Source organism: Zea mays, chromosome 3 (genome assembly GCF_902167145.1).
Source record: "Zea mays cultivar B73 chromosome 3, Zm-B73-REFERENCE-NAM-5.0, whole genome shotgun sequence".
Taxonomy (NCBI): domain Eukaryota; kingdom Viridiplantae; phylum Streptophyta; class Magnoliopsida; order Poales; family Poaceae; genus Zea; species Zea mays.
In genome coordinates, this window is record NC_050098.1 from 144,598,499 (window position 1) to 144,616,850 (window position 18,352).

Consider the following 18,352-nt stretch of genomic DNA (forward strand, 5'->3'; position numbering starts at 1 on the left):
TCCCGGCATTACGCCGTGTGGCCTAGCTTTCTACCGTGTCACCGTGACTCTCTTGGGCCGTCCCATCGTCGTCGGGGAGCTTGCCACGGCAGTAGCCACGTATTCACCGCGCCACCTTCGTCTTTACCTCCGGCCGCCAGCTCGTCGCGGTCAAATTGAGAGCCACCGCTCTCGGAGTCTATAAATTGAGCCCCCCCTCGGCTTCGCCATGTACTCTACTACCTGTCGCACCCGCTTGCATCCCAAGTCTCCCACCAGAGAGCTTGAATTTGGAATTTTCCCCAAATCCGATTTCCGCCACCGTGAAACCGAGCTCACCGTCGCCAGCCCAATTCCGGTCAGTCCCCGTCCCCTGCTTTCTCGTTTGTGCACTCTCCCATCGTTGTGATGCCTGCCAAACCCTTAATTTGCACGGAGTAGCCTCTGGTCGCCGGGAACGCGTCGGTCTTGCCGCGCTGCTCACGGCCAACGTGGCCAGAGCTCCATAGTTGATAAAGAGCCAAATTAAGTTGGGGGAAACAGTCGTGGGGACTCGAATTTGGTCTCGGCCGTAGCTTAGCGCCGGTCTTAGCCTCAATCGGCCGGTCTGCTAGCTCGCCGGAGCACGGCGGTGCGCGAGCGCCGTCGTGGACTTCAAATTGTGAATAGATAGAAACCGGAGGGTCTTTTTGTGAATCGTCAGTGACTCAGAAAAACAGTAACTGAACCCATCTTCAGTTAGCCAAAACGCCGAGGGCCTCTGCGCAAACTCGCCCCGCGGGCGCGGACACGCGCGCGATTTCGCGCGGATCTGGGCCGCCTGGGCTGAATCCGGCCCAGTTCTATTTAATTCTTTTCCTTTTTCTTTTTCAGGAAAACTTTAGAAATGTGTAGAAAATTGTAGAAAAATGCTAAAATTGTGAAACTAATTTTCCTAGGCTTGTTATTTTCCCTAGAATTTAATAAAAATAAGTTTGTGATTTTTAGTGAAAGTAAGAAATTTTAGGGTATTTAAAGTAGTTAAAAGTCTTGGTTATAGATTTTTAGAAAATAATTGGTAAGTCCTAAAATGCCCAAAATTTTTATATGAGTGTTATACAATATTTAGAAGCCTTGGATAAAGTTTGAATTGATTTGGACCTTGTTTGATCACCAAACCCCAAAACACCCCCCTGCCCTATGAACTCCTTTACCGACTCCGGAAACCCTAAGTTCCCGGAACTCCGTGAAGGAAAGTTGTATTCAAGACATAAATAATAAGTTTATGTTATCTTCGCATCCTCATGAGCATCCCATGGCATCCATTCTTATACATATGTATGGTTATGATTAGAACGTGAGGAAGAAATCGAAGTTACCGAAGAGGAGACACCACCACCTTCGGAGTCTCAGGCCGGGAATCATTTCTACTTTGATATCTGTGGATTTGAGCCTGACTCACCTACTAACGAAGGCAAGCCCCGGTGCATGCAACCCCTTTCCTTATGTTTTAAATACTTTTTGCACACTTAAGTCTAGTGAAATGTGCATTAGGTTCATAGGAGTTACTTGAAACCCTTTGATGCATTGCTTTTCCTTGATATCCTTACCTTTTATAGATACTTCGGTGAAGTATCAAAATATGATTTACAAAAATGCTTAGCCTTGCTTAGATCTTGTGGATAGAGGTTGTCCTCAATTTAACCATGGAGAGGATGGCTTCTACCTGCAAGAATATTTTCATTTAGAGCAAGAGTGGGATCTTACTGCAAAGTTCCCTGTGATGCTCTTTCATCCTAAGGAACAGACACAATCCTAAGGATGGAAATACTTAAATTGAGACTTGGGTTAGGAACAGGTGATGTTCTACCCAGGTTGGTTAAGGACTAACGCGTATGTAGGCGTGCTGACCGAGGACCCTTTAACTGGTCACATGCCTCGTCATGGGTAAGCCTTGCCTCGGGTAGACTAAGGCCGGAATAAGATAACACGAAATGGGCGTGGAGCGGTGGCGAGAGTAGCGTGTACCCTCCGTGGCAAGAGGCTGGACGGTGGTGTAGCTGTGCTCTCGGTTTGCGTGAACCTGATCCGGTCTTAAGAACCCCGGTGGCGGGTTGACATATGCAAAGGTTAAGTGCTACATATGTCGTGTGATTGGAGATCCTCAGCTGAGTATAATCGATTCGGATCGCCGTACCTTCGCGGTTATGAAGACTTGGTCACTTCCCTGCAACCTAAAGTCAGGATGTGAACACGATGGATAAAAATAATGTTGTCTTGATGTGATGTGAAATTAGACTAAATGCAAATGGAGTCTATTAATACTTAATATGACGTTAAAAGATTGAAAGTAAGGACTCACTTTAGTAAGCTACTTCTGCAAAAGTATAAGTTGATTTTTGCTAAAGCCTCTCCTTGACTCCTATTTATCCAGCATACCCTTGAGAGTCTTTTCTTTAGTCGGGTAAGACTTGCTGAGTATTCCATACTCAGGGTTTATCCCTTTGTTGTTTTTAGGTGAGGAAGCGACAAACTTTTGTTGCTTTTGCTCCAAGGTGGTACCAAACGAGGAAAAACAAGACTGAAGTGCGGGAGGACTCGGTCCTCCACTTAGGATCTTTTATTTATTAAACTTATCGGGAGGAGTTTGTGCCTCCCTGGTTTGTATAATATTACTTCTATGCACTCACTTTTAGTCTGGTCTGTAATAACATAACTCAAGCTTGCTTTTGAAATAAATGTAAGATTATGTAATTCGCTTCCGCATTTCTTTATCTCCAATGTTCTGTAATGTCTGCAAGACGGGTGAGACGTTCCTGGTAAGGTACGGAAAGATACCGAACTTGTCAAGTAGTCAGGGGCAGCTACAGGGTTGTCTAAAGTCCGTTGGACAAGGACAACTGTAGGTGGGCCTAATTACTTGGGAGGTTCCGTCACAGCTGGTATCGGAGTGTAGCCCTTCTTTGCAGATATTATGAGGCATCTTCAAAAGAATTTTCAAAAAGTCTTACCTAAAAAATTCTTTTCTCTTCTTTCCTAAGTATTCTGAAGAGTCTGTTTTAAAGACCAGATAGGAAGAGTGCAACGTATAGAAGGTTGAATCGACTAAGGTTGATTCTGTAATTATACATGCATCATGCTAAGAATCTTACTAATAACATTTTTCCCCCTTAGAAAAGATGCCGCCACGTACCAGGCTAACGGCACGCAAGTCTACGGGACCAATTGGGGTGCCTCGGCATCAATTGGCTCCCCGACATGAAAGCAGCAGCAGTGGAAGTAACGACCCCATCGGAGACCTTGAAGCCCGTGTGAGTCGACTTCAAGCAGCGCTGCAACATAGGACTGATGCTTGGGTCGCCGACGGAGATAGAATCAACGAACTGAGAAGGGACATCCGACACTTGCAGGATCAACTCGCTGATCGAGACTTAGCACTTGACTGGGCCGTACAGTCTCGTTTGCTAATGTGTGCTAAGGAAGCAAGGGCTCAGGCCCGAGTTAAAGAACTTAGCTCGACTGTTGATAACCTGCAGGTTTACTGCAATACGTTGCACGAGGAAGTCCATATACTATACTCACAACTACACCCAAGTGAGCCTGCACAACCTGCTGAGGCGGAAGCTGGACCATCTCACGTTGCGGGACGTGCGCTGGGTGGGGAGTTAGACCTTTTTGAGCCCCCTCCTTCTTTGAGGTTGGTTGATGTCTGGACTCCCACACCTGACGATGAAGCCGCCAAGACTACTGGCAAGCAGGAATAAAGGTGTAATAGAAGTAGAGTAGTGTATGGTAGGGTATTGTAGGGTGTACTGTTGTATAATGGGTATTGTATCCTGTTATGTAATATCGAGTCTGTATCATTACTTTTTATAGTAATGTAAAATGGAAGGTTTTCTCTGGCACATTATGTTTACTTCAAATGTTCTTTGCCACAGATGCCGACCAGGACTCGAGGACAGGACGCAGCAGGAACTTCTGGGGGACGGGATGTTACCCCAAACCCACCTCCAGTTCCTCCCATGTTAGCCGAGGCGATTGCCGCCTTGGTGAATGCCACCGCCGATAATACCCGCTTCCTTAGGGAAATGGCGGGTCAGCAGCAGTTCCAGCAGCAAGCAGCAAGAGGTTTTCAGCAAGGTCCCCGTGAGACCACCTATTTGGACTTCTCTGAAACCCGTCCACCTGTATTCGTCAAGGCAGAAGATCCCCTAGAAGCTGACGAGTGGATTCGGGTTATCGAGCAAAAGTTTGGTCTTCTTCGTTGCTCAGAGACGCAGAAGCCGTTGTTCGCCGCACAACAACTCCGTGGTCCTGCCAGTACCTGGTGGGGAAATTTTGTGGCTATCCAACCAGTCAACCATCAAGTCACCTAGGATGAGTTTAAAGCAGCCTTCCGTGAACACTACATCCCCGAAGGAGTGCTGCATATGAAACAAGAGAAATTTATGAAGTTACAACAAGGTGGAGATACCGTCAACCAATATCTCAACAAATTTAATCACCTGTCGCAGTATGCCATCGACCAGGTGAATACGGATTTAAAGAAGAAGAATTGTTTTATGCGGGGACTGAATGATCGGCTACAAAGGAAAATGGCCACATGTATAGATCTCACATATGGAAAGGCTGTCAGCACAGCCTTATCTGTTGAAGCCAAGTACACAAATTCTGGGAAGAATAAGGGATTCGGTGGTGAGAGGCCTAATCAGGGCCAGGCGAAGAAGCAACGGTTTGTGATTCGACCCTCAAACCAAAATCGCACTTTTTCTCGTCCACCTTCATTTCCCTTCAAACAGCCTATCATTATCCGCCCCAACAATACTCCCACTACCCCAAAACAGCCGGGTGCCCCAGGCACTCGATTTCCTGCCTTGCCTAGTTCTTCAACTGGGTGCTTTAATTGCGGCAAATCGGGACATTTTATCAAGGACTGCCCATATCCTAGGCAAAATCAATCTAATGCTTCGCAAGGATCTGGGAAATCAGCTCAGCCTAAAGGAAATGCTGTGGGGAAGAATACAAGGAAGACGGGGCGTGTATATTACACTCAAGTGGCTACCACACCGGAAGGAGAGCCGGTGATGATGGGTACGTTTCCCGTGGCCAGTCACCCAGCAATTATTCTTTTTGATTCTGGTGCTTCACATACATTCATTAGCAAGAAGTTTGTGGAACAACATCATATTGCATACCATGAATCAAAGGAGGGATTTAAAATTCATTCACCTGGGGGACATATTTTTACTAAAGAAGTGGCCTATGGAGTGCCAATAACAATGGCCGGACGGAACTTTCCTGCTAACATGATTGTTCTGAAAGGCCAGGATATAGATGTAATATTGGGTATGAATTGGTTAACCCAACACAAGGCAATTCTCAATACTGAACTCAGAACCGTCAGGTTGAGCTATAACCAAGAAGAGATTCTTTTGACTCTCCCCGCAACCAATCCAGCCAAAGCTTCTGGTAGAGTCTATGAAGCCATTGTACCGGAGATCAAGAATATTCCGGTAGTATGTGAGTTTCCAGATGTATTTCCGGAAGATTTGCCTGGACTGCCCCCTGAAAGAGATGTAGAATTCGTAATTGAGCTAAAGCCCGGTACGGCTCCCATCTCCCGAAGATCGTACCGCATGCCCCCTAATGAGTTGGCGGAACTGAAGATTCAATTACAAGATCTACTGAATAAGGGATTCATCCGGCCAAGCTCGTCCCCATGGGGTTGTCCCGCCATTTTTATTAAGAAGAAGGATCAAACCTTGAGAATGTGCGTGGATTATCGACCCCTAAATGAGGTCACTATCAAGAATAAGTACCCCCTTCCCAGGATCGACATCTTATTTGATCAACTGACTGGGGCGAGGGTATTTTCCAAAATTGATCTCAGGTCGGGCTATCATCAAATCCGTATTCGGCCTGAGGATATACCGAAGACCGCGTTTACTACGCGATATGGATTGTTTGAATACTTGGTAATGTCTTTCGGGCTCACAAATGCTCCTGCCCACTTCACCTATCTAATGAACTCGGTGTTCATGCCCGAGTTGGACAAATTCGTGGTAGTCTTCATCGACGATATCTTGATATATTCTAAGAATGAAGAGGACCATGTTCAGCATCTACGGATTGTATTGACGCGCCTCAGGGAACATCAGCTTTATGCCAAGTTCAGCAAGTGCACGTTCTGGCTGGAAGAAATTCAATTTTTGGGGCACGTTTTATCGGCTAAAGGAATTGCGGTAGATCCTAGCAAGGTCAAAGATATTCTAGAGTGGAAACCCCCAACAACTGTTCACCAAGTCCGGAGTTTTCTTGGACTAGCTGGGTATTATCGCAGATTCATACCAGATTTTTCTAAGCTTGTGAAGCCAATCACGAGTTTGTTGAAGAATGACATTAAGTTCAATTGGTCTTCTAAGTGCAATGAAGCCTTTGAGCAACTGAAAACACTATTGACCACTGCTCCAGTATTGGCTCAACCGGACATCACTAAGCCTTTTGATGTATATTGTGATGCGTCTGGCAGTGGGCTCGGCTGTGTACTGATGCAAAAGGGCCGAGTAATTGCGTATGCTTCAAGGCAGTTGCGCTGGCATGAGGAGCATTATCCAACTCATGATCTGGAGCTAGCTGCTGTGGTTCATGCCCTAAAGATTTGGCGTCACTATCTGCTGGGTAATATCTGTCACATATATACAGATCATAAAAGTTTGAAGTACATTTTCACCCAGTCAGAATTAAATATGAGGCAAAGAAGATGGCTTGAGCTCATTAAAGACTATGAACTGGAGATCCATTATCACCCAGGCAAGGCCAATGTGGTGGAAGATGCATTGAGTCGTAAGACTTCCTGCCACTGTCTTATGGCGAATACCTTCGAGAACACTTTGTGTCAAGAAATGGAAAAGCTAAACCTGGGGATCATCCAACAAGGGACTCTAAATCAGTTAAAGCTTGAGTCAATCATTTTGCAAAGGATAATTGATGCTCAAAAAGATAATCTGGGTATGAAGCACATTCAAGAGAAGATAAAGGCTGGAGTAGCCAAGTGTTTCAAGGAAGACGATCAAGGTGTGATATGGTTTAAAAACCGCATAGTAGTGCCAAAGAACGAAGAACTCCGCCAGCAAATTCTTGATGAAGCACATCTTAGTCGCTATTCTATTCATCCCGGAAGCACTAAGATGTATCAAGACTTAAAGCAACATTATTGGTGGACGAAGATGAAAATCGAAATTGCACGCTATGTAGCTAAGTGTGACACTTGCAGACGTGTCAAGGCCATACACATGAAAACTGCTGGTCCATTGCAATCTTTGCCAATCCCAACATGGAAATGGGAAGACATCAGTATGGACTTTATTGTGGGACTGCCCAGGACGGCCAAAGGGTATGATTCTATTTGGGTTATCGTTGATCGGCTCACAAAGATTGCCCACTTTTTACCTGTCAGGGCCAAATATACAGTAGCCACTTTTTATCAGCCGTATTCTCAGTTTGCATGGTATTCCAAAGACCATAGTGTCGGATCGTGGACCTCAGTTCGTATCCAAGTTTTGGGAAGAACTTCATAAATCCTTGGGTACCAAATTGCTCCACAGTTCAGCCTATCATCCTCAAACCAGTGGATAGACTGAGAGAGTGAACCAGATACTCGAGGATATGCTGCGGGCATGTGTCCTGGACTTCTCACCAAAATGGGATGAATGTTTGCCCCTAGCGGAGTTTTCATACAATAACAGTTATCAAGAAAGTATCAAGATGGCACCTTTTGAAGCTTTATATGGACGACGGTGTCGAACTCCGCTAAATTGGTCTGAACCTGGAGAAAGATACTTCTTTAGGCCTGATATGGTGAAAGAGGTCGAAGAAAAGGTTCAGAGAATTATTCATAATATGAAGAAAGCTCAGGCTCGACAAAAGAGTTATGCAGACCGACGACGACAACCCTTATGCTTTCTGGTAGACGATTATGTCTACTTAAAAGTTTCACCAATGAAGGGTGTATCGCGTTTCGGGGTAAAAGGGAAACTTGCACCCAGATACATTGGTCCATTCCTGGTGCTTGAGCAATGTGGACCAGTGGCATACCGACTCCAATTACCCGAAACATTGTCTGCTGTGCATAATGTGTTCCACGTGTCACAACTGAAGAAGTGTCTTCGGGTTCCTGATCGAACCATTGAAGTGACTGATGTTGTCCTGGAACCAGATTGAACATACTCGGAGCATCCTATTCGAGTTCTGGATCAAAAGGACAGGGTCACCCAAAGAAAGACTCTCAAGTTCTACAAGATACAGTGGAACCAGCATTCGGAAGATGAGGCTACATGGGAAACCCAAGACTTTTTAAATAAGAATTTCCCAGGCTTTCTAGCCTCATGTAAATTGTAAAGCCTGTATAGCTGTTGTAATAAAGAAGTAACCCCCACATTACCCCTGCCTTGTACCAAAATTAAGGAAATAAAAATGTGATGTGTTTCCTTTACCATTACCTACCCTAGGATTTTAATCTCGGGACGAGATTCTTTTATGGGGGGAAGGATGTAACACCCCTGGTGTTACTATAACTAAAACTTGAGCATGGCATCATGAGCATTGGCATTGCATATGTTTGACACACCTAGAGTGCATTCACTAGGCAAAAATTTCAAACAAGTTGTATTGTTTTAAGTGTTTTGCAAATAGAACCCTGGTTAAGGAACTTAACCCTAAATAGGGATTATAGGGGTAAAACTTAACCCAAGTTAAGAAAACCCAAAGACTTTAGGGTAAAAGTCATAAAATGACCCTAATAATAAACTTGAATCACTTTTATACCCCTGGGATACCAGAAACCCTAATTGGAACCCTGGAAAACCCTGAAACCAAACCCTAGGGGCTTATATGCAAAATTGGTCCACTTTTGGACTAAAGTGCAAAATCCAAGCCAAATAAGTATCTTAAGTCCTTTGGTTCACAAATATGTGGACTTGAAAGCAAAACCCTAAGTTTTGGGTTTATTTGCAAAAAGTACCACTTGACCTCTATATAGCCTAAGTCTGAAATCAGTGTTGTGAGCACAACTTTGAGCCCTTGTAACTTTCAAAGCATAGGGTTTTTGCCCTAGGTCACCACATCAAAGTTGAAGGCCAAACATAGGAGAACAACTTTGCTTAAAGGTGTGGGCATTGTTGTTAAGGAAAAGCTGAAGAAAATCTCAACCTAAGTTGGACTGTCAGGCTGGATTCATTCTGAAACTCAGCTTTTCAGTGTAACAGGGTCGACTTTGAGCATAAATTCAACCTTGATTTAGTACCCAAATGTGTTCAAGTCCTATAGTCGAGTTGTAGCTGGTATGTAGCACTACAACTTTGATGCAGAGCCTTGGATGAGTTGCTAAGGAAAATAGAGAGAAAATGTGACTTGAACTTGCTCTGTTAGTTGCTCTTTGAAGCGTTCACCATGGTACAGTGTCACGACTGAAACAGATCAGACCGCCCGCGCCCAAAAGATCTCGCCGCCGGTGGCCGTCGCCGTTGATTGCCGTTCGCCGTGATTCGTGCGCCGTGGACACCAGATAAGCATCACCCAGTAAGAATCTTCACCGCCGTGAGCTGGACTCCACTCCGGTGACCCCTCCCGTGCCTCCCCCTCTGCTTTGAGGTGGAGCGATAGGCTCGCCGGAGAACCGCCGCTTCCCGGCATTACGCCGCGTGGCCTAGCTTTCTACCGTGTCACCGTGACTCTCTTGGGCCGTCCCATCGTCGTCGGGGACCTTGCCACGGCAGTAGCCACGTATTCACCGCGCCACCTTCGTCTTTACCTCCGGTCGCCAGCTCGTCGCGGTCAAATTGAGAGCCATCGCTCTCGGAGTCTATAAATTGAGCCCCCCCTCGGCTTCGCCATGTACTCTACTACCTGTCGCACCCGCTTGCATCCCAAGTCTCCCACCAGAGAGCTTGAATTTGGAATTTTCCCCAAATCCGATTTCCGCCACCGTGAAACCGAGCTCACCGTCGCCAGCCCAATTCCGGTCAGTCCCCGTCCCCTGCTTTCTCGTTTGTGCACTCTCCCATCGTTGTGATGCCTGCCAAACCCTTAATTTGCACGGAGTAGCCTCTGGTCGCCGGGAACGCGTCGGTCTTGCCGCGCTGCTCACGGCCAACGTGGCCAGAGCTCCATAGTTGATAAAGAGCCAAATTAAGTTGGGGGAAACAGTCGTGGGGACTCGAATTTGGTCTCGGCCGTAGCTTAGCGCCGGTCTTAGCCTCAATCGGCCGGTCTGCTAGCTCGCCGGAGCACGGCGGTGCGCGAGCGCCGTCGTGGACTTCAAATTGTGAATAGATAGAAACCGGAGGGTCTTTTTGTGAATCGTCAGTGACTCAGAAAAACAGTAACTGAACCCATCTTCAGTTAGCCAAAACGCCGAGGACCTCTGCGCAAACTCGCCCCGCGGGCGCGGACACGCGCGCGATTTCGCGCGGATCTGGGCCGCCTGGGCTGAATCCGGCCCAGTTCTATTTAATTCTTTTCCTTTTTCTTTTTCAGGAAAACTTTAGAAATGTGTAGAAAATTGTAGAAAAATGCTAAAATTGTGAAACTAATTTTCCTAGGCTTGTTATTTTCCCTAGAATTTAATAAAAATAAGTTTGTGATTTTTAGTGAAAGTAAGAAATTTTAGGGTATTTAAAGTAGTTAAAAGTCTTGGTTATAGATTTTTAGAAAATAATTGGTAAGTCCTAAAATGCCCAAAATTTTTATATGAGTGTTATACAATATTTAGAAGCCTTGGATAAAGTTTGAATTGATTTGGACCTTGTTTGATCACCAAACCCCAAAACACCCCCCTGCCCTATGAACTCCTTTACCGACTCCGGAAACCCTAAGTTCCCGGAACTCCGTGAAGGAAAGTTGTATTCAAGACATAAATAATAAGTTTATGTTATCTTCGCATCCTCATGAGCATCCCATGGCATCCATTCTTATACATATGTATGGTTATGATTAGAACGTGAGGAAGAAATCGAAGTTATCGAAGAGGAGACACCACCACCTTCGGAGTCTGAGGCCGAGAATCATTTCTACTTTGATATCTGTGGATCTGAGCCTGACTCACCTACTAACAAAGGCAAGCCCCGGTGCATGCAACCCCTTTCCTTATGTTTTAAATACTTTTTGCACACTTAAGTCTAGTGAAATGTGCATTAGGTTCATAGGAGTTACTTGAAACCCTTTGATGCATTGCTTTTCCTTGATATCCATACCTTTTATAGATACTTCGGTGAAGTATCAAAATATGATTTACAAAAATGCTTAGCCTTGCTTAGATCTTGTGGATAGAGGTTGTCCTCAATTTAACCATGGAGAGGATGGCTTCTACCTGCAAGAATATTTTCATTTAGAGCAAGAGTGGGATCTTACTGCAAAGTTCCCTGTGATGCTCTTTCATCCTAAGGAACAGACACAATCCTAAGGATGGAAATACTTAAATTGAGACTTGGGTTAGGAACAGGTGATGTTCTACCCAGGTTGGTTAAGGACTAACGCGTATGTAGGCGTGCTGACCGAGGACCCTTAAACTGGTCACATGCCTCGTCATGGGTAAGCCTTGCCTCGGGTAGACTAAGGCCGGAATAAGATAACACGAAATGGGCGTGGAGCGGTGGCGAGAGTAGCGTGTACCCTCCGTGGCAAGAGGCTGGACGGTGGTGTAGCTGTGCTCTCGGTTTGCGTGAACCTGATCCGGTCTTAAGAACCCCGGTGGCGGGTTGACATATGCAAGGGTTAAGTGCTACATATGTCGTGTGATTGGAGATCCTCAGCTGAGTATAATCGATTCGGATCGCCGTACCTTCGCGGTTATGAAGACTTGGTCACTTCCCTGCAACCTAAAGTTAGGATGTGAACACGATGGATAAAAATAATGTTGTCTTGATGTGATGTGAAATTAGACTAAATGCAAATGGAGTCTATTAATACTTAATATGGCGTTAAAAGATTGAAAGTAAGGACTCACTTTAGTAAGCTACTTCTGCAAAAGTATAAGTTGATTTTTGCTAAAGCCTCTCCTTGACTCCTATTTATCCAGCATACCCTTGAGAGTCTTTTCTTTAGTAGGGTAAGACTTGCTGAGTATTCCATACTCAGGGTTTATCCCTTTGTTGTTTTTAGGTGAGGAAGCGACAAACTTTTGTTGCTTTTGCTCCAAGGTGGTACCAAACGAGGAAAAACAAGACTGAAGTGCGGGAGGACTCGGTCCTCCACTTAGGATCTTTTATTTATTAAACTTATCGGGAGGAGTTTGTGCCTCCCTGGTTTGTATAATATTACTTCTATGCACTCACTTTTAGTCTGGTCTGTAATAACATAACTCAAGCTTGCTTTTGAAATAAATGTAAGATTATGTAATTCGCTTCCGCATTTCTTTATCTCCAATGTTCTGTAATGTCTGCAAGACGGGTGAGACGTTCCTGGTAAGGTACGGAAAGATACCGAACTTGTCAAGTAGTCAGGGGCACCTACAGGGTTGTCTAAAGTCCGTTGGACAAGGACAACTGTAGGTGGGCCTAATTACTTGGGAGGTTCCGTCACACAGGGCTGGCTAGAAAAGAGTTCAGCGTACTTGGCTTTCAAATCATCTTCTCTTTCCTAGGTTGCTCCTTCTTCTGAGTGGTGGCCCCATTTGACTTTGCACATCCTGATGGTACTTCTCCGAGTGACTTGGTCTACTGTCTCCAGAATTTGAGTTGGCTTCTCAATATAAGTCAGATCTTCTCGAACTTCAAGATCCTCCGCTGGCAACTGCTCTTCTGGCACCCTCAAGCATTTCTTCAACTGAGACACATGGAACACATCGTGCACAGCTGACAGATTCTCCGGTAAGCTGAGTTGATAAGCCACTTCTCCACGTCTTGCTTGAATCTGATACGGGCCGATATATCGGGGTGCTAGCTTGCCTTTGACTCCGAACCTCTTAGTTCTTCTGATGAGTGACACCTTCAAATAGACATAATCTCCCACTTCAAAACTAAGTTCTCTTCTTCGAGTGTCAGCATAACTTCGCTGTCTGGACTGTGTTGCCTTTAAATTCTCTCGGACCATTCTGACATTCTCTTCGGCTTCAAGCAAAATATCTGGTTCGAACACCTGTCTTTCACCAGGTTGGTCCCAATGCAATGGAGTTCTACAATTCCTCCCATAGAGCGCTTCGAATGGTGACATCTTCAAACTGGCTTGGTAGCTGTTGTTGTAAGAGAATTCTGCATATGGTAATCTCTTGTCCCAACCTATCTTATCTTGCAAAGCACAAGCTCTCAACATATCTTCCAGAATCTGATTGGTTCTCTCTGTTTGACCATCTGTCTATGGGTGGTAAGCTGAGCTGAACTTCAAGTGTGTGCCCAAAGCTTCATGCAACTGCTGGCAAAAATGAGAGGTGAACTGAGTGCCTCTATCTGATACTATCTTCTTTGGAACGCCATGCAAGCACACAATCCGAGCCATGTATAGTTCGGCTAACACTGCACTGTTATAGGTGGTCTTGACTGGTATGAAATGGGCCGCCTTTGTCAAACGGTCCACTACTACCCAGATGGAGTCATAACCAGTACGGGTGCGGGGCAAACCGACTATGAAATCCATTCCGATCTCATCCCATTTCCACTGAGGAATTTGCAATGGTTGCAACAAACCTGCAGGTCTCTGATGTTCTGCTTTAATCCTTTGACAACTGTCACATACAGCCACATACTCTGCTATCTCTCTTTTCATATTGTACCACCAGAATCTTTTCTTTAGGTCTTGGTACATCTTCTCACTACTAGGGTGTATAGAGTATGCTGTCTCATGGGCTTCCTTGAGAATCAGTTCCCGGATTGATTTGATGTCGGGAACACACAGTCTGTCCTTGAACCATACCACTCCTTCTGCATCTTCATGAAAATCCTTGCCTTTCCCATCTATGATCAGCTGTCGGATCTCATTGATCTTCTCATCATCCTTCTAACCTTTCCTGATGTCTTTCTCCAGAGTGGGTTCCAACTCAATTGTCACTCATTGAGTGTTGTTCAGAAATCCGAGACTCAATCTATCGAACTCCTTCGCTAGCTCATATGGCATCGGGTGAGCGACCAACATATTGACTTGACTTTTTCTACTAAGAGCATCTGCAACTATGTTTGCTTTGCCTGGGTGATAATGAATCTCCAGCTCATAATCTTTGATCAATTCTAGCCATCTTCGCTGCCTCATGTTTAACTCTGACTGAGTGAATATGTACTTGAGGCTCTTGTGATCCGTGTAGATATCACACTTCTGCCCATAAAGATAATGTCTCCAGGTCTTCAATGCATCAACCACGGCTGCTAATTCCAGATCATGAGTAGGATAATTCTTCTCATAAGTCTTCAACTATCGGGACGAGTATGCCAGTACTCTACCTTCCTGCATTAACACACATCCTAGTCCGGTATACGAAGCATCACAATATACTGAGAATGGCTTGTGAACATCTGGCAGGATCAGTACTGGTGTCGTTGTCAACTTCTCCTTCAATGTCTCAAAGGACTTCTGGCATGCTGGGGTCCACTTGAACTCAACCTTCTTTGCCAATAAGGCTGTCATTGGCCTAGCAATCTTGGAGAAACCTTCAATGAAACATCGATAATAACCGACCATTCCGATGAAACTCTTGATTCCTCGGACATCTTTTGGTGCTTTCCAGTCCAAGATAGCTGTTACCTTCTTTGGATCTACAGCCAATCCTTCTCAGTTTATAATGTGACCCAAGAATAGGATTTCACTGATCCAGAACTCGCACTTGCTAAGCTTGGCATATAGCTGACAATCTCGTAGCCTTTGAAGTACTTTCCTCAAATGCTCCTCATGCTCTTGCTCATTCCGAGAATATATAAGAATATCATCAATGAACACCACTATGAACTTGTCGAGGTAGTCCATGAACACACTATTCATCAAGTACATGAAGTAAGTTGGCGCATTCGTCAAACCGAATGACATGACCGTGAACTCATATAGTCCATACTTAGTGATGAATGCTGTCTTTGGTATATCTGAGGGTCGGATTCTGAGCTGATGGTAGCCTGACCTCAGATCTATCTTTGAGAACACACTGGCTCCTCTCAACTGATCGAATAAATCTTCAATTCTGGGCAGGGGGACTTGTTCTTGATAGTAACCTCATTCAAGGATCTGTAGTCAATGCACATCCTCTTTGTCCATCCTTTTTCTCCACAAATAGCACTGGGGCTGCCCAAGGCGAGGTACTCGGTCTGATGTAGCCTTTCTCTAACAACTCATCAATTTGCTTCTTGAGTTCCACCAACTCTGGTTCGGACACTCGATAGGCTCTCTTGGAAATAGGGGCGGTGCCTGGAATAAGCTCTATGGCGAATTCAACCTTCCTTTCAGGTGGCATACCTCGTAACTCCTTGGGAAACACATCTCGGAAATCTGATACTACACTGATAGCCTCTGATGGTTTAATCTCCTCAATATGAGCGGTGACTTGGTGACAACTCCCTTTCCTTGGTCCTGACAAGACCAACTCTACTAACACTTCTTCTCCTGATAGGGATACTAACTTCACCATTCTCTTATCAAAACTAAGACTGACTTGATACTTGGTTAACCAATTCATCCCTAGGATGACATCTATAGTTGTATCCTAGTTTCCCATAACTATTAAATCGGCGGGGAACTCTATCCCCCTTATTTGAACCTTTGCACTAGGGCAAAATCTATCAGTTTGGGTCCTTCCACCAACTGAACTCTCATAGGTGGATACATGTGTGCTACTAGTATATTATGTGATTCTACCCATGATGCAGCCACAAAAGAATGCGTTGATCCAGTATTAAATAAGACATTTGCAGAATGGTACTCGACTAAAAACGTTCCTAGTGCCACTCCTGGAGTCTCTTGGACTGTGTCAGCCTCCAAGTGGTTCACCTTTTCCATACTGGGCACGAGGTTGCCCATGGTTGTTGCCTCCTGGCTGTATTGCATTATGCCTGACTGGGGCATTGGGAGCTGGTTGTTGTTGAGCTGCTTTCTTTGGGCAATGATTCGCCCAGTGGCCTTGTTCACCACAGTGGAAACATGCACGACTTCCTCCTTGAGCTGCTTGATTGTTCTGGTTGGTTGCTGGGACAGGAAGATGGGTTGCCTGGTTGCTCTGACGCTGGTATTGACGTCCTCCTTCCTGGTTGTTCTGACGGTACTGCTGCTGCTGAGGAAACTGCCTCTGGTACTGCTGCTGCTGGTTTTGCGCTGATGCTGGTGCTGGTGACCTTGCTTGAATTGCTGAGGTGGGTTGCCTGAGTAGCGAGGACGACTGCTACTCCCAACCTGAGGTCCACCAATCTTGCGTTTCCTTTCCTCCATCTCCCGACACTTCCTTTCTGTCATGATTGCTCTGTCTATCAGATGCTGGAAGGTAGGGAAGGTGTGGTTCATTAGCTGATAGTGGAGGGAATCAACCAATCCTCTCAAGAAGCGGTACTGTCTCTTGGCATCCGTGTTGACATCCTTTGGAGCATAACACGACAGCTACCGAAATTTGTCCTTGTACTCACTGACGGACAGGGGACCTTGCTTCAAGGCGAGAAACTCCTCCTTCCTCACTATCATCAGTCCCTCGGGCACATGGTAGCGACGGAAGTTATCCCTGAACTCCTCCCAAGTGATAGCTTCAGGGTTGGCATGGGTGGCGAGGTAGGACTCCCACCAAGACTGTGTTGCTCCCCTCAGCTGTCGGGGACCATACAGCACCTTCTCACAATCATTGCACTAGGCAGTGTGCAACTCACGCTCCACGGTACACAGCCAATCTTTGGCGTCCATGGGATCAGCAGAGTGGGCAAAGACTGGGGGATGGCCTCTCATGAACTTTGCCCGCTTGTCTCTCGGCACTTGTGGCATCTGGACTTGCACTGGAGGCTGAGGCGGTGGTGGCTGCTGCTGCACTTGCTGCATCGCTGCTAATGTCTGACCAATTGCCTGAACTGCCTGGGTCTGCATCAAGAACATCTGCTCAATAGTCATCAGGGGTGGCGGTGGCAAATGCTGCTGCGGAGCTGCCTCCTCTTGGGGTGCCTGCTGCTCTGGCTGTGCACGCCTCGCACCTCTGCGCCTGTTCTCAGACATCTGTAGAAATCACACACATATATCAAATCTGACTCTGCAGTCTTTCAGCATAAGAAAAGATGTATAGAAAATCTTCATGGCACTGAACAAAGGACCATCTTCACTGATAGCTTCTTAGATAAAGAGGAAAGTGGAAATAAATGGATTACCCAACTAAATAACTGACTTTATTAATAACTACACCAAGTTGCAGGGGATACCCACCCATTGGTGACAATCATTACAAAGATCCAACTTCATTACATGTCCATCATAACAAGCATCCAACATAAGGTAAGCAAATTCACTCTAACTAAGACTGACTAGACTGAGACACTTAACTAAGAATTATTACAGACTCCGACTCCATCGATCTAGGGATCTAAATCTATGCGGGTCCTATAGTCTAGGTACCATAGTCGAAGCGACCATGGGGCGGTGAACGGTAAGGGTGCTGAATCCTGACAGGGGCGGGAGAACCACCATCCAGATAGTGGTGCGCCGCGCATTCAGCACGCAATTCCGCAACCTCCGCCCGAACCTTGCCCAACTCGTCGAGGGCGTGGTCCAACTCTGTGTTGAGCATGGAAACCAAGTTGACCATGCTGATCAGCCTGGGATTGCCCTCACCAACTGGCGAGACAATCACACCTCCAGCACTGCCGGTCGAACGACGAGGATAGTACTTCAGGTCAAGGCCATCAGCTACCCCGCTGAACAACGAGCAATACTGAGAAAGTGCACGTCGTGCTGCATCTTGCATGGCTGCCTCGACAGTATCCCTCTCAGTGATAGAATAGTGCTCTAAGAAGGCTTCTGCACCCCAGAGATCATAGATGGACAGCGCACCAAGCAAGTAGCCTCCCATTGGTCCCGGTATAGCCCACGACGATGCTAGTAGACTACACAATGGTACTCGATAGACCATGTGTGTCGGTCGAAGGCCCGATGCAGCAGAGTATCGAGAGCGTCGTGGAAGTGACACCCGCGAGCGGCGTAACGAGTGATGGGTCTAGCGATCCATCCATCCGGCTCCGGCTCCTCCGAAAGCTCCGTGTCGTGGCTCGAACTGCCCCTGCGTCGTCGTCTCCGTCAGGGTCTCCTCCAGCAGCCGGGATGTCCTATGGTGGTGCAGGGGGCATCTCTGGCTGAGGTGCAGGGGAAGGAGGCCTCTCAAACTCCACCTCCCGCTGAGGCGAGTGGGAAGAGTCCTGCTGCTCCTGCTCCTAGCGTCGGCGCTCCTGCTCCTCGTGCAGGTAACGAT

General features: G+C 46.1%; 1 pseudogene; it reads left to right on the plus strand.

Moving 5' to 3' along the window:
• The window catches only part of LOC103650670 (calcineurin B-like protein 6), a 44,763-nt pseudogene that overhangs the window by 21,975 nt on the left and 4,436 nt on the right, over positions 1-18,352 (plus strand).